The sequence below is a fragment of the Heterodontus francisci genome, chromosome 13, assembly GCF_036365525.1.
Source record: "Heterodontus francisci isolate sHetFra1 chromosome 13, sHetFra1.hap1, whole genome shotgun sequence".
Taxonomy (NCBI): domain Eukaryota; kingdom Metazoa; phylum Chordata; class Chondrichthyes; order Heterodontiformes; family Heterodontidae; genus Heterodontus; species Heterodontus francisci.
In genome coordinates, this window is record NC_090383.1 from 22,663,087 (window position 1) to 22,678,916 (window position 15,830).

The window sequence follows — 15,830 nt, forward strand, 5'->3', positions numbered from 1 at the left end:
GACACTGGTGGTACAGTCCACTGATTTAGTTTCATAACATTGATTCAAGGGTGTGGCATTGCACTGTATAATGTTGCACTAAAAATTGTAAAAGTCAGTAATTGGAACGATTCCCTTTAATATCTAGAGGTCTTTGACTTCATTGAGCCTTCATCATGTTTTGTGACATAGCAGGCTAAAGTCTATACTAATGAGCTGACAATTTGGCCAATCGTTAGTCAGTGAGCTGTAACTGATAGTGAATATGGCCAATCAATAAAGGAAAAACTTGTGATAAATGGCCAAGTCAACTAATTACTGCATAGTTTTTTTAAGAATGGGTCAAGAAACATGATTTCTGTTTTGCTAATGGATCAAGTCATATTTTCCATAATTCCTTTTGCACAGTGCATTGAAAAAATTCTGTCTTTTTTGAGATACATTTCTCCTACAAGTGATTGGGTTTTAGAATCATAAAATCATACAGCACAGGAAGAGGTCATTTGGCCCACCATGCCCATACCAGCTCTCTGAAAGAGCTACCAATTAGTCCCACTGTTCTCCCCTTTTCGAAAGTACTGCAAATATTTCCTTTTTAAGTTTATATTGTCACGACTGAGTTTGGAGAAATGCACTTTCTTTCTCCAGTTCCACTACTCCACTGGTCACGACATATTTAAATGTTTTACCCAGTTACCAATACGGCTAATTATATACTTTATATTAGTTTCAGAATAAAAGTCCACCAACCAGGTTTCTTTAATAAACAACAAAATTATTGATTTATTATAGAACAAGACTTATTCAATAAAGATGCAAAGTTTATTAACACACAGTTTGAAATATGAAGGTATGAATATCTACCCTCCTAAAATAACCTAACACACACACCGATTGAAGAAAAATGAAAAAACTGGCTCTGCAGAGATCAACCTCTAAAAGAAATACGTTGGACTAGTTATTGTCAATTCTTGAAGAAAAAGGATAAGATATGGAATGTTCCAGGTGGCCTTTGGTCTGTGTCCGGGTACATGCAGACAGCTGTCACTGGGATCTTTCTGCAGCAGTTCTGTTCAGGAGACATCGATGAGTTGCAGGCTTTTTGGGAGCATTACTACATGAGTGGTTTCAGCTAGCACACTGGATTCTCTGAAGATTTTCCAAAGCAGGTGGAAAAGGAGGAGTTGGGTGGCTTCTCTCTTAGCAGGATACACACCAACTGAGCATTCAAACAATCAACGCCCAAATCAGAAATCCAAAACTCCTCACATCCATAAATCTAGACATGGGACTTCTCTGTAAACAACTCCAATAGCCAGCAAAGCTCCTTATGTTTATTTAGCACATCATTGTCTCTTCCAGTAAGTGTTTCTTTTTTAATCCGAAGTGTCCTTCCAGTAACCTTTTAAAAAAAACAAATCCAGGCACCTCCTCAGTCTTTCAAATGTACCAATTTAAACAATCTTTAAACATGAGTCCTCAGAAAAATGTTAATAATGGAAGCACCTTCATGTCAATATCCAATTCCCTTTTGAAAGCTACTGTTGAATCTACTTCCACCACCTTTTCAGGCAGTTCTCCCAGCTCATAACTCGCTGCATAACAAAAAAAAACTCATCTCCCCTCTCGTTCTTTTGCCAATTGCCTTAAATCTGCGTACCCATCATCCTGCCAGTGGGAAACAGTTTATCCTCATCTACTCGATCAAAACTCTTTGTTATGCGACTAATTTCTCAACAAAAATGTACCAAACAATCTGAGGCTGAATGATAAGTTGAATAAAGGGTTCTTTATTACGAAATAACAGACTTACAGGAGAGCTCCAAGATACAAGTGCTTACTGTTGATTAACACTGCTCCAATTACTGTAATCACATGTTGATTTACATCACTTCCTGTGATGTATATTAAATTATTTACATATTCAACAGTATGTTAACCAGTACTCAACAGTTAAAGCAATATCACAACATCCCCTTTCCTTAAATGGAAACGTCATAAATCATAAGCTATGTACATAATGAAATAGGATAGTTGTGAACAATATTTACACATGTATTAACTGTCATGTTCATTAATCAAGTGTCTCTGAAATGTACAGGTGGTCTGCTGGCTTGACCTGATCTTGTAACTGTGAACTTTTTCTGAGATCTGGAATTGTCAATTCTTTTCTCTTGATTCGTAGGTTTGGACTGACAATCATTTTGTACTTGAGAATTGTATGTGTCACTTTTCTTAGTTCCATTCTTAGGACTTGAATGTGAATGTGATGTCAATGCTATAGAAGTGTTAGGTACGATGCTGTTGGATAACTCTCTCAGTTGACATTTGTTTCTTCTCAATGTTGCTCCATTTGAGGTGGTTACTTCGTATGAATGTGGCTCAATACAGATCTTTGACACTTCCACAGGGAACCACGCTTTTTCTTACAGATGGATCACTCTGACCTTTTGTCAGAACCGTAGAGGAGGTAATTCCACACCTTTATTTATTTTGAGATACAGCACTGAAACAGGCCCTTCGGCCCACCGATTCTGTGCCAACCAACAACCACCTATTTATACTAATCCTACATTAACCCCATATTCTCCACCACATCCCCACCATTCTCCTACCACCTACCTACACTAGGGGCAATTTACAATGGCCAATTTACCTATCAACCTGCAAGTCTTTGGCTGTGGGAGGAAACCGGAGCACCCGGCGGAAACCCACACAGACACAGGGAGAACTTGCAAACTCCGCACAGGCAGTACCCAGAACTGAACCCGGGTCACTGGAGCTGTGAGGCTGTGGTGCTAGCCACTGCACCACTGTGCTGCTTATCGTGTGTAATTTTCATTCTTTCTTGTTTCACCAAGAGTTTGTCTTGGATTGATGATGATCTTATCAAGTGATGACTTGGACGAGTTGTTTTGACTTGCCTTCTGAACATGATTTCTGCTGGAGATGGTAGTCCTGTATCTAAAAGGTAATGAAAACAAGAAATGCTGGAAACACTCAGCAGGTCTGGCAGCATCTGTGGAGAGAGAATCAGAGTTAACGTTTCATGTCAGTGACTTGCATCAAAACTAGCAAGTGTTAGAAATGTAATAGGTTTTAAGCAATTGAAGCAGGGGTGGGGCAAGAAATAACAAGAGGCAAAGCGTTGATAGGACAGAGGGTCACAGAGAATAACTGACCAGAAGGTCATGGAGCAAATGCAAATGGTACGTTAATGGTGTGCTGAAAGACAAAGTGTTAGTACAGAGTGGGTGTTAATTGACAGAAAAATGAACAGCCCTGGCCCAAAGCACAAACATGGAAAAGAAACAGTGGGTAGGCACATGGTAAAACAATGAATGATGAAACTAACTAAAATAAAATAAACAAATAAAAAAGAAAAACAAAAAATAACTAAAAATAAAAAGGGGGACCCATTATGCTCTGAAATCATTGAACTCAATGTTCAGTCCAGCAGGCTGTAGCGTGCCTGATCGGTAAATGAGATGCTGCTCCTCGGGCTTGTGTTGATGTTCACTGGAACACTGCAGCAAGCCCAGGACAGAGATGTGGGCATGAGAGCAGGGGGGGTGTGTTGAAACGGCCAGCAAGCGAAGGTGTTCCGCAAAGCAGTCACCCAATCTGCATTTGGTCTCCCCAATGTAGAGGAGACCACATTATGAGCAGCGAATACAGTATACTACATTGAGAGAAGTACAAGTAAATTGCTGCTGCACCTGAAAGGAGTGTTTGGGGCCTTGGATAGTGAGGAGAGAGGAGGTAAAAGGGCAGGTGTTACACCTCCTGCGATTGCATGGGAAGGTACTGTGGGAAGGGGATGAGGTGTTGGGGTAATGGAGGATTGGACCAGGGTGTCGCGGAGGGAATGCTCCCTTCGGAATGATGACAGGGGAGGGGAAGATGCGTTTGGTAGTGGCATCACGCTGGACGTGGCGGAAATGGTGGAGGATGATCCTTTGGATGTGGAGGCTGGTGGGGTGGAAAATGAGGACAAGGGGAACCCTGTCGCGGTTCTGGAAGGGAGGGGAAGGGGGGAGGGTAGAGGCGCGGGAAATGGGCCAGACACAGTCGAGGGTCCTGTCAACCACAGTGGGGGGGGGGGGGGAATCCTCTGTTGAGGAAAAAGGAAGACATATCAGAAGCGCTGTCGTGGAAGGTTGCATCATCAGAGCAGATGCATCGGCGACGGAGAAACTGGGAGAATGGAATGGAGTCCTTACAGGAGGCAGGGTGTGAAGAAGTGTAGTCGAGGTAGCTGTGAGAGTCATTGGGCTTATAATGAATATTAGTTGACACGTTGTAGACACCTGCATCTAGAGGTGTTGCTCATAAGTGCAACATTGCAATTTTCAGATCTTGAGTAGTTTATCTGCATTTCAGAATTAATGACTTTACTGTACGCACCATCCTTTAGTTCAGCCTAGGGTAATGCAGTGATGATGTAACATGAATTACAGCCCACTTTGCACACATGTCTTGAAATGGCTTACTGGTGTACTGTGGACCGTTATCCAATACTATCTCTTCTAGGGAACCAAAGAGACTAAAAATAATGCTCATTGTGTTTGCTTCCAATGCGTTTAACGTATCTCTCAATTGGCGAATGATCAGAAATTTGAGGAAGTAGTCGGTGATGAGTAGAAAGTTGTTACCTTTGATGGTAAATAGATCAGTGGTTGTCCTTGACCATGGATGTGATGGAACATCATCAGGATTAAGTAGCTCTCTGTGTTGGTTTGTTTGATGCTCTTGGCATGCATCACACATCCTCACTGCTCGTTCTATGTCACCATTGATTCCTGGCCAATAAACTGTCTCAGATGCAAGTCGTCTGGATTTTTCAATGCCCATGTGACCTTGAAGCAACTGTGTAATGATATCTTAATATAGCATTTTTGGAATCAACTCTTCTCTCCCTTTTAAAAATGACACCACTGGATATTCCTAACTCGTCATGGTGTGGCCAAAATGTTGTGAGGTCTGCGGGGATCTCTTGTATCGTGTCCAGCCATGCATGACAATAAGCTGCCATAATGCCTATAGAACAGGATTTTTTGGAAGTCTCTTCTTGGAGCTTTTCATTTTTCTTCTGTCTAAATCACATTAGATCCACATTGTACACATCTTCTAGCTTTACTTTGTTACAACTGGGTGAGGAAGGAGTCTCAGGCTCCCCTCTGGCCCCTTTCCTGGTTTGGCCATAACAGGGTTTAATTTTTTTAAACACGGTGTTTTAGCTTCACCTCAGTGAGTCCTTACTCACTGCTTTCTAATTGTAATTGTAAATGAACCAATTGGACAGGCTTTCTTAGGTTTAACCAAGAAAGGTGTAAGTTTATTAATCATATCACTCTAACTCAGTTAAAATTATTAAAAATACATGACGCAACCATGCTAGCATGCATACGAGATAAACACACAAACAAATAGATACAGAGGAGGAGAAAGAATTGAAGGGGGAGCATTTGGAGCAGTAGATGGAATTCAGTTACTGTTTTTAATTGGGATTTAAAGTCCTTGATTGGAATTAAGTCTTGCAGTTCTCGTTGGAGCCCAGTGCACACTTTCAGACTTGTTTCGCTAGTATCAGAAGGTTGAAGTGGTCCTCTGTCTTGAGGCTTAAGCTGCTTCCATTGATCCCTGGAATTTTGCGAGAGAGAGAGAGAGACAGGGAGAGAGGCCTTCATTCTCTATGGTCTTCAAATTGCAGTCTGCCCATTCTGTGTGGCACAATTCAAAAATTCCCCAGGTTGGCCAGCATGTTAATCATGTGACCAACCCTTTGTTTGAAATGGCATCGTCTGTGAGGATTGTTGATTCCAAAAGTTCTCCAGTCACACACAGTGGGGCGGTGGGGGGGTGGGGGTGGAATGCTGGCTCTTGCACAGACAATAACTCTCAATTTCTTTTGATCATCACTATTGACAAAACCCATCTCTCTAATTGAATCAAGAAGCACTCGCACTGTCTTTCTAGGCAACTGTCTCTCAGAATGCAAATGTGCAGCCATGTTTTCAGCTATTCAGCTCTGTAGTCTTTTTAAGCAAGTTATGTTCAATGTCAGTAAAAGTTCAAATAGCATTCCATATGACGAAACTAATGTTTCCATTTGGCCAGTGTGGTTTCCCTCACAATATCAATTTCATATCCTTGGAGATCTAGCAGTATGTCCTCTTGTTTCTTGGGGTTGGGTAAGCTGTTCAGTGTGTTAGACATAACCATGAGGTTTCCAGGTTTATATCAAACCTCACAGTTGTACCCCTGTACCTTAATTAATAGCCTTTGTAGTCAAGGTGTCACGCTGGTGATGCTTTCTCAGAAAAATTCGAGGTTTATTCGAGATATAAAAAGTTGAATAAACCTAAACATCTCTGTAAATCTTCCTTGTCTTGAGGAGTAGGCATTGATTGTAGATCCTCAATCATACTGGGATCCAGTCTTATCCCTGTACTAGAGTATATTGAGCCAAAAAAATTGATGTGGCTCACATTAACAGCATAGTCTTTTGCTATTAAACATGAGACCTTCTCTTCTGGCTGTTTCCATTAAGATGTGAAGATTCTTGTTATGCTTTTCTTTAGTACTTCCCATGACTGCTATCTCATCTATTTTTCAAACACATCCAGGAACATTCAGTGATGTGATCCATATGTTGTTAGAACAGGTCTTGACTTACTGACAGACCAAATGGTAAGCATAAGAAGCAATATCTTCCAAATGGTGTTCTGAAAGTTGTTAGTTCCTGTGAATCTTCAGAAAAGTGGACAAACCAGTATCCATGTTTTGCGTCCAACTTCAAGAAAAACGTGGCTCTCTCAAATCTTGGATTTAAATCTTCCAAAGTAGGAATTTTGTGAGGACATCTTTTGAGTGCTCGGTTTAACCGTATTTCTTGATCGGGGTGGTTATAGAGAAGCACAAATCAGTGTGTTGCTGAACACGGTGACTAATCCCTTGCCGTTCAATCGAGCCAAGCTAAGCTTTTAGGTTGTCCTTGATGACACTGCACTTCCATAGCGGATCTATGGAGGGAACTACATCATCTTTCAAATGAAGAACAGCATCTCTTCTAAAACTGCCCATGGTATCAAACCTGTCCAAGTACTTCTGTTGTAAATCCTGAATGGACTCAATGTGGTCACATTTACCTGGATTGTGTCGCATTGGCACTTTACTAATCTCGTGAATTGTCATGATCTGGAGTTCACTGCATGTTGGTAGTCCTGCTACTGCTGGACCCTTGGTGTCAACAACATAGAGTTTCCATATCTGCATTCCAACGTCAGTGCTCCCACGCAGCATATTGGTGAGCCATTATACGCAGTGAGTCTAGCTCTTGTTGGCTATAGCATAGATTCCTATTTACCCAAGTACATATCCTTTAGTATCCAATGTGGTAAAATGTTGGTGCTTGCCCCAGTATCAACCTTTAGCCATAGTTTGTGTTTGCCACTATTGTTTGGGCATATTATTTTGATTGTAGTGAGGGCTTCCAGCTGTGTAACTGCATCCATGTGATGTGCAACAGTCATCATGTGAAAGGCTTGTTCGCTTTCAGTGCCTTCTTTGCTGTCCAAGTCCTTACCTACCTCATGGACACGCTTGTATTCAAACTGGTATTTGGCTAACTCTTTTCTGTTTTTGCCATTTGGTGGCGTCCATTTCTTATTGACCTGTGGCTTACTGTGGCTTCTGACTGCTTCTCCATTGCCAGACCTTCTGCACAGTCCTGCCCAGTGCCCCTTCAGACCACATGCCTTGTAGGTATCCCTGAATGCAGGACAATTTCCTGACTGGTGCATCAGACCACACTTGCTGCATGCCTTGCCCTGTCGAGGTGTCTTGGCTACCTCGCCTATGTTTGTTACTGCCCCAAGTGCTTGTATGCACTGCCTGCTTGCAGCTATGGCTCCGTATTCCTTAAGGAGACTTTCGGTGTCATATCCTTTTTTCTTTATCCAACAGGTCTCTTTGGAACGCCTCTATTGGGGTTGATGCAGTAACTAGCTCCATTAACTCGCAGACAATTCTGCATCTGAAAAATCACAGACTTTCTGTGTCTCTCAGCATCTGCTGGCAAATGTATTGATTTTTTTGGGCTGTTGTCTGTTTGCCATCAGCTGCAGTCAATGGATCCTGAAACTAACCTTCAGTTGGTCTGTTTGAAGGTGTTGCAACTCGTGGAGGAGATCTTGAAGCTTCCAGTTCATCACTGGGTATTTTGTGATCCCGGTGCCAAACATTTTGTGCACAAGAATTCTCTGCTAGAGCTCTCCCCTTTAATTGCTTTCTTTTTTTTTAAAGCTTCCCTTGAAGAAAAAATCATTAAAGGTCTGCTGTGCCTGCAGCCTTGGATATCTGCCATACCCCGAGCTCTGTGGCTGTAGCGCGGGCTTTCAGCCTTTCATTGGGTAGGAGCCCAATTCTGCCCAACTGCCTTTCCTGCTGGCTACTGTTTGAACAAACTACCCCCTTCATTTACTCACACTTTCCCAGAGTACTGATTTTGTGAGGATGGTCTTTGACTCTGACCCTGTGTCGCGCCTTGGCTGCTTCCTCCAACGGTCTGCAGTGTTGTCCAAAGCTTTATATCTTTCCATGGGTGAAACCATCATCCTAAACGTCATGCTGGTGATCTCCATCCTGCATCAAACACTGTTACTGGCACATTGAGCACCTCTGCAACACTGCTACTCTGTTGTGTTCTGGTGCCACCATATTGTGTTATTGATTTCTCAACACAAATGTAGCAAACAATCTGAGGCTGACTGGTAAGTTGAATGAAGGGTTCTTTATTACAAAATAACAAGCTGACATGACTACTCTAAGATGCATGTGCTTACTGTTGACTAAAACGGCTCCAACTGCTATAATCATGTATTGGCTTACATCACTTACTGTGATGACGTATACTAAACTATTTATAGATTCATAGTGTGTTAACTAATATTCAAGCAGTTCGAGCAATATCATAACACTCTTCATAATTTTGAATGCATGTATTAAATCTCCCCTTCACCTTCTCTGGTTTAAAGAGAACAATCCCAGCTTCTCTAGTCTCTCCACATAACTGAGGTCTCTTGTCCCCGGTATGCCCAGTGTTTTCATTAGTTTAGGTATATTTGTCCTGTAAGTCACCTGCTCTAGAATTTCTGGTGTTCAATCTTAATGAGCTTGTTTATCTATTTCCAGTATCCTCCTCTCACTCTTTAATTAGGCCACTCACTGGGAAACCCCTCAGTTACCAACCAGCCAGGTTTGCCCTGGAGTCTCCAAGAATGAAAGATTATTCTCCTGGATATTACAGTGAGCAAAAACCAGGGGGAACAAATTGGGTGGGTTTTTTTTTTATTCCCTTGAACACATTAGTTTAACAATATTGGAAATGCGGAAAAATGCCCATTTGATGGGCAGGGCAGCTGAAGGCAGATCATATGACATTTCCTCTAGGAACATCTCCAACCAGATTTGTTGACCCAACTCAGCTGGGACATGGTGGGGAATGGGAGAGTGTTCTTTCCTAATTGGCTGCTCGAACTTCAGCAGAAGCTCGTCATAAACCTTTCGTTTACCTGCTCTATCCGTGATTATGGCCAGCCAATTGGGACAATTTTTGAGGAGGAGATTCAGAACAACTGTCATATTGAGCTGGACCACTGCACTGACTGCACATTGTAGCACAGGCAACAACATGCCTGTTAAGTACAGGTAGATAGTGGGCTCAGCTGCCAGGGTCATTCCACAGGTGTCTGATGATCAAGAAAGGAGGGGAGGTCCGCGACAGGGGAGACCTGAGCTTTCCTCTCAGGGCTTGAAGGATTCTGCCTGCTCTTCCTGGTTCCACAAGAATTGCGAAAAAAAAATGTACCTTCCTGGGCTCTTCACATAAATTTCCCTCACCCTCCCCATATTCCCCCTCCCTTCCCTCCCCCTTTCATTTTCTACCCACCACCCATCCCTAATCCCCCACCACCCCCTCTCCCCTCCACCTGCACTGGGCTGCTTCCCATTCAACCTGCTGAGTTAAAATTGCAATGCAATCGCCAATATTTATCCCTCAACCAATCACGAAAACAGATTTCCTGGTCAATATCTCATTGTGGGAGCTTGTTGTGCACAATTTGACTGTTGCATTTCCTATGTTACATTAACAGTGACTACACTTCAAAAGTACTTAATTGGCTGTAAAGTGTTGTGGGATATTCTGAGGTCATGAAAGTGCTGTAGAAATGCAAGTCTTTCTTTATTTGATACTCATGAGACAAAACAGTGAGATGATAAAAAAAAGTCATTTTTATTCCCATCTGCTATTACATCTTGTTCCGCCTTGCTCAAGGTTGCAACCCGACCAAGCTTGCACCAAGTCAGTTTGTTTGATCCGAGTGTCAGCTGGAGCTGTAATGTGACCTTTGGCCAGGAGATCAGCACAAGGTCAATTCGACATCCCACAGGAACAGTCGATCAGACTGTGGCAGCAGTCAAATAGTCACTGTGAACTGGAGCTCCCTTTCAGCAGACGCTGCAGCTTAGAGATGCAATTGAGTTCATTTGGTTGCAGATATCCTAAATTGACCTTTATGTTCAGCGATTAAAATCCCACTTCACCTCAAGGCAACGAGGGATTTGCAATAAATGACAGCCTTATAAGATTGGCCTTAACAGCCACCAGTAAAGGTGCACCAAGAGAAGACACCCCACCTACATGGATTGTTTTCTGCATGTCCATCATCTTTCGTAGATGGAAGGATGCAACCAATGTAAGAATAATAGAATCACAGAATGTTTACAGCAGGAAAGGAGGCTGTTTAGCCCATCATGTCTGTGCCGGCTCTCTGCAAGAGCCCAACTCAGCTAATCCCACTCGCCCGCCCTTTCCGCATAGCCCTGCAGAATCACAAAATGGTTACAGTGCAGAAGGAGGCCATTCGGCCCATCGTATCTGCACCAGCTCTCCGAAACAGCAATTCACTCAGTTCCGTTCCCCCGCCATCTCCCCTTAACCCTGCACATTCGTCCTTTTCATATAACTGTCTAATTCCCTTTTGAATGCTTCAATTGAACTTGTCTCCAACACACTCTCAGGTAGTGCATTCCAGACCTTAACCACTCGCTGCGTGAAAAAGTTTTTCCTCATGTCACTTTTACTTTTCTTACCAAATACTTTCAATCTGTGCCCTCTCGTTCTCAATCCTTTCATGAGTGGGAACAGTTTTGCTGTGGGTCACATGCCGGCCAGACTGGCTAAGAGCAGCAGATTTCCCTCCATAAAGGACATTATTGAACCAGATGGGTTTTTACAACAATCTAGTAGCTTCATGCAATTTTTTTTCCTTCAGGTGCTTATCCAATTCTCTTTTGAAAGCCACGATTATGTCTGCCGCCAACACTTTCTCAGGCCGTGCGGTCCAGATCCTAACCACTTGCTGTGTAAAAAAGATTTTCCTTGTGTCGCCATTGGTTCTTTTGACATTCAGCTTAAATCAGTGTCCTCTGTTCTCAGCCCTTCTGCCAATGGAAACAGTTTCTCCCTATCTACTCTATCCAGAGCCCTCATGATTTTGAACATCTCTATCAAATCTCCTCTCAACCTTCCTTTCTCTAAGAACAACCCCAGCTTCTCCAATCTGTCCACGTAACTGAAGTCCCTCATCCCTTGAACCATACTTGTAAATCTTTTCTGCACCCTCTCCAAAGCCTTCACATCCTCCCTAAATTGTGGTGCCCAGAATTGGACACAATATTCAACTTGAGATTGAACCGCTGTATTATAATGGTTCATCATAACTTCCTTGCTTCTATACTCTAGTCCGCTATTTATAAAGCCCAGGATGCCTTTTTAACCACTTTCTCAACCCACCCTGCTACCTTCAATGATTTGTGTACATATATCCCCAGGTCTCTCTTTTCCTGCACCACTTTGGAATTGTACCCTTTATTTTATATTGCCTCTCCTCATTCTTCCTACCAAATATATCACTTCACACTTCTGTGTTAAGTTTCATCTGCTACATGTCCACCCATTCTACTAGCCTGTCTATGTGACGCTTGAGGTTTATCACTATCCTCCTCACAGTTCACAATACTTCCAAGTTTTGTGTCATCCACAAATCCAAGTCTATGTAATAAATATATGTCAACAGAAGCAGTGATCCTAGCACCGACTCATGGGAAACCCCACTGTATACCATCCTCCAGTCCGAAAAACAACCGTTCACCACTATCCTTACCTCCCTTAGCATCCTCGGATCCTCCCTTCCAGTTCTGGTGGCTTATCAACTTTAAGTTTGGCCAGCTTTTCTAATACCTCTTCTTTATCAATTTTTATCCCATCCAGTATCTCAACTACCTCCTCCTTCACTATGACTTTGGCAACATCTTCCTCCTTGGGAAAGACAGATGCAAAGTATTAATTTCATACCTCAACCATGCCCTCTGCCTCCATGTGTGGATCCCCTTTTTGGACCCTAATTGGCCTCACCTCTCCTCTTGCTACCCTTGTACTATTTATATGCTTATAGATTCCATTTTATTCCAGCTGCCAGTCTTTTCTCATACTCTCTCTTTGCCTCTCCTTTCTCACTTCCCCTCTGAACTTACTTTATTCAGTATGGTTCTCACTTGTATTATCATCCTGACATCTGTCATGCACCCGCTTTTTACAAGATGCACTGCAACAACATGCCTAGGCTCCTGCAACAGAACCTTCCAAATCTACAATCTCTATCGCCTAGAAGAACAAAGGTAGCAGATGCAAGTTCCCCCCCAAGCCATGCATCATCCTGATTTGGAACTATATCATTGTTTCTTCACTGTCACTGCGTCAAAAATCTGGAACTCTCTCCCTAACAGCACTGTGGGTGTACCTACACCACATGGACTGCAGCGGTTCAAGAGGGCAGCTCACCATCGCCTTCTCAATGGCAATTAGGGCTGGACAATAGATGCTGGCCTTGCCAGCAATGCTCACACCCCATGAACGAATAAAAAAAAATAGTACTCAGTCCTACTCTTTTTTGAGCCAGGTCTCCATTATCGCATCATATCTCCATGTGGCTATTTATGCCTACAGGTCACCAACCTTATTTACCACACTCATGCATTTACATACATACACTGTAAACCTAATTTGGACCTTGCCCACACCTGAGAATGAATTAAAAACTTTAAAATGTTTAGGAAGTCACTTTAAATCTCTTCCAGGATGAAAGATGTTGCTCTTCACTAGAATTGGTCTGAATTTTCACCTAATGGTCAGGTGGGGGGGAGGGTTAAAATCTGAAAAATCTCTTTCCCGACTCAAACTTGTCTCCCACCCACCTATTTCCAGCTTTAACTGAAGGAGACAGATTGTAAGTTTAAATCTGAAAATGAGGCTGTGAGCTTCATTTTCATTCAGCTTTTCAAGTTTACCTTAGTTGCGTGGCTTTCCCAAGGGTCAGGAATCCCTGCTGCTTCATCGAGACAAGGACTTGGTGGATTTAGGAGATGAGTGCCTTTACACCAACCTCCTAGATCCAGGGACCAGCCGGAGGAGCCTCCATGTTTGGGCAACCCCCACCTTCAACCTGAGGCTTCCAATCCTAGCATGAGGCCTCTGATCGCCCCGATCCCTTCCTGGGTTTGACCCCATCTCCCCCCCCAAGGATTGACCCCCCCCCCACTCTGCACTCTATGATCAACCCCCACCCCCCCCCCCCCACTTTTCCTCCAGTGTTGACTCCCAACCCCTCCCGCCTGATCTTCAATCGACCCCCCCATCATCGCCCACCACTCCAAGATTGCATCCCCCCCACCTCCCCACGCTGTCAAAGACTACCTGGTCCTGAGGTCTTCACCAGCCAGCTCCCCAGGCCTTCACCAGCCAGCTCCCCAGGCCTTCACCAGCCAGCTCCCCATCCAACTGGAAGTCAGCCTGTCAATCAGGCTGATAGCCAGGCAGGAAACTGACCAGTGACATCACAGACACAGCATATGGGGGAATCCTGACATCCAGCTTTCCCACACCCGATGCGTCAAGTCAGTAACAATTCAGCCCTATTAAAAGAAGTTGTACGCCTGATTGTTGTTGGAGTCCTTGAAAGTGGTCTACACCAGTAGCGCAAACTGATCTCATGCAAAAGTATGGTAAAGGATGGTATAAAAGGTCATGCAGTGACAAGATAGCATTATTGGCAACAAGTGAAGGTGCTGACTGATTGCGCAGAGGTTGTAGGGAACACAGGGAGATGAGGCAAGAGCTTTGACTGTCTGCAATTCCAAGAACGTCCGCAGATCATGGAGGAAAATCCCTAGTGACTTTGAATGAAATGCTTGCAGATTTCTGCGCAACTGACCATTAATCAACATGCAGCTGATAGACAGACGTGGAATCCCTTATAGGGTAATGTAGCAAACTTCTTTACACCACAGCATTAACTTCAGTACACTTGGCAGTTATAAGCATTTAATTAGAAGCTTTACCCCCCCACATTTTTCATGGCTCCTTCATTATTTGTACATTTAGTGTACACGCCAGCGCCATCAACTATAGATTGTACCTTCCTTTGAACAAAGCTCTTTATCAGAATCCAAGCCAAATGGTGAAGAATGAAGCTAGACAGATCCTTTTCTTGATAGTCAGTTTATTCACAGAATGCAGCATTACATATCTCTGCTTCCTGCCTTTTCTACCCCCACCACCCCCCACCCCATGTCCCAGCAGGCTCTCTTCATATCTGCTCCAATTCCTCCATGCCCTTCACCTGTGTATCTTTAACAACATAATTAACCTACCATTAATAGACTCCCCTTTCTTTAATCAAAAACTTCATAACATACTTAAATAATTACAAAGCAATGAAAGAAAAAATGGTTTTCCATATTTCTTACAACTCACGATAACACAAGGTGTCCCTCATCTCGGACCTCCAACAATTTCTTGGAGCAGGCATTCCTCTTTGTAAAACAGTCGGATAATTGGTGACTTGCGTCGACCCATTTTATCTTCGCGAGCTCTTTTCTCTCCAACATTCCCTTTAAACTAGAAAGGTCAGTCCTTAACCTTTACTCAGTGACGCTCTGTCAAATGTACATTATCCCATAGAAAACGATTATCCACATAGCATTCAATGGACAAACTTTTCTCAAAATGCTCTTTTTTTTGGATTTCCTTCAAAATGTTAGATAAGTAAAATGCCATATCTATCACTTCCATGAGTGCCAACATTTTTGCAGCTAGGGTATTTTAACTACACTTTTTATTTTCTTGGTTTCCCAGGCCAAGGGATAACACTTTCCATTTACCCCCAAGAATATGATTAAACCCAGGTATACTCTAATATCCATCTATAAGATTGACATGAGCATCACTAAAAAAGATTAATTTAATGTCTTTCGGATCACCCAGGGCTGGAAACTTGAGTATGCATTTCTCCAAATTTCATTTCTTTGATGTTTTATTTGCCCTTAAAATCTCTTCAATTGTTGTGTGTTTCATCATAGTACTAAGTTGCAATATGTCATAATTGGCACCAGGTCTTGTCTGAGCATATAACCAGTTTAACTGTCCAGTCAAGCTTCCTAACTGCTCAGTTTCTTCTTTGGATGGAAGATCATCTTTCTCTGATGACCTGGCCAGATTTATCGGGATATGATTAACACTTTCTAGATATGATTGTTGATTCAAGGTTACTCATAACCTATTCTGATTAATGTCTAACCCTATATATTTAAAGGCTCCTGAAGCCTGACTTCCAATCTTAAATTCCCCTTTTAACTTATCTATAACCAATTACTCAAATTCTGCAGAACCCCTCCTGCCCCCATAGAAAATCATCGACATGCATCATAAAGATGCCTGCGAGTTTCTC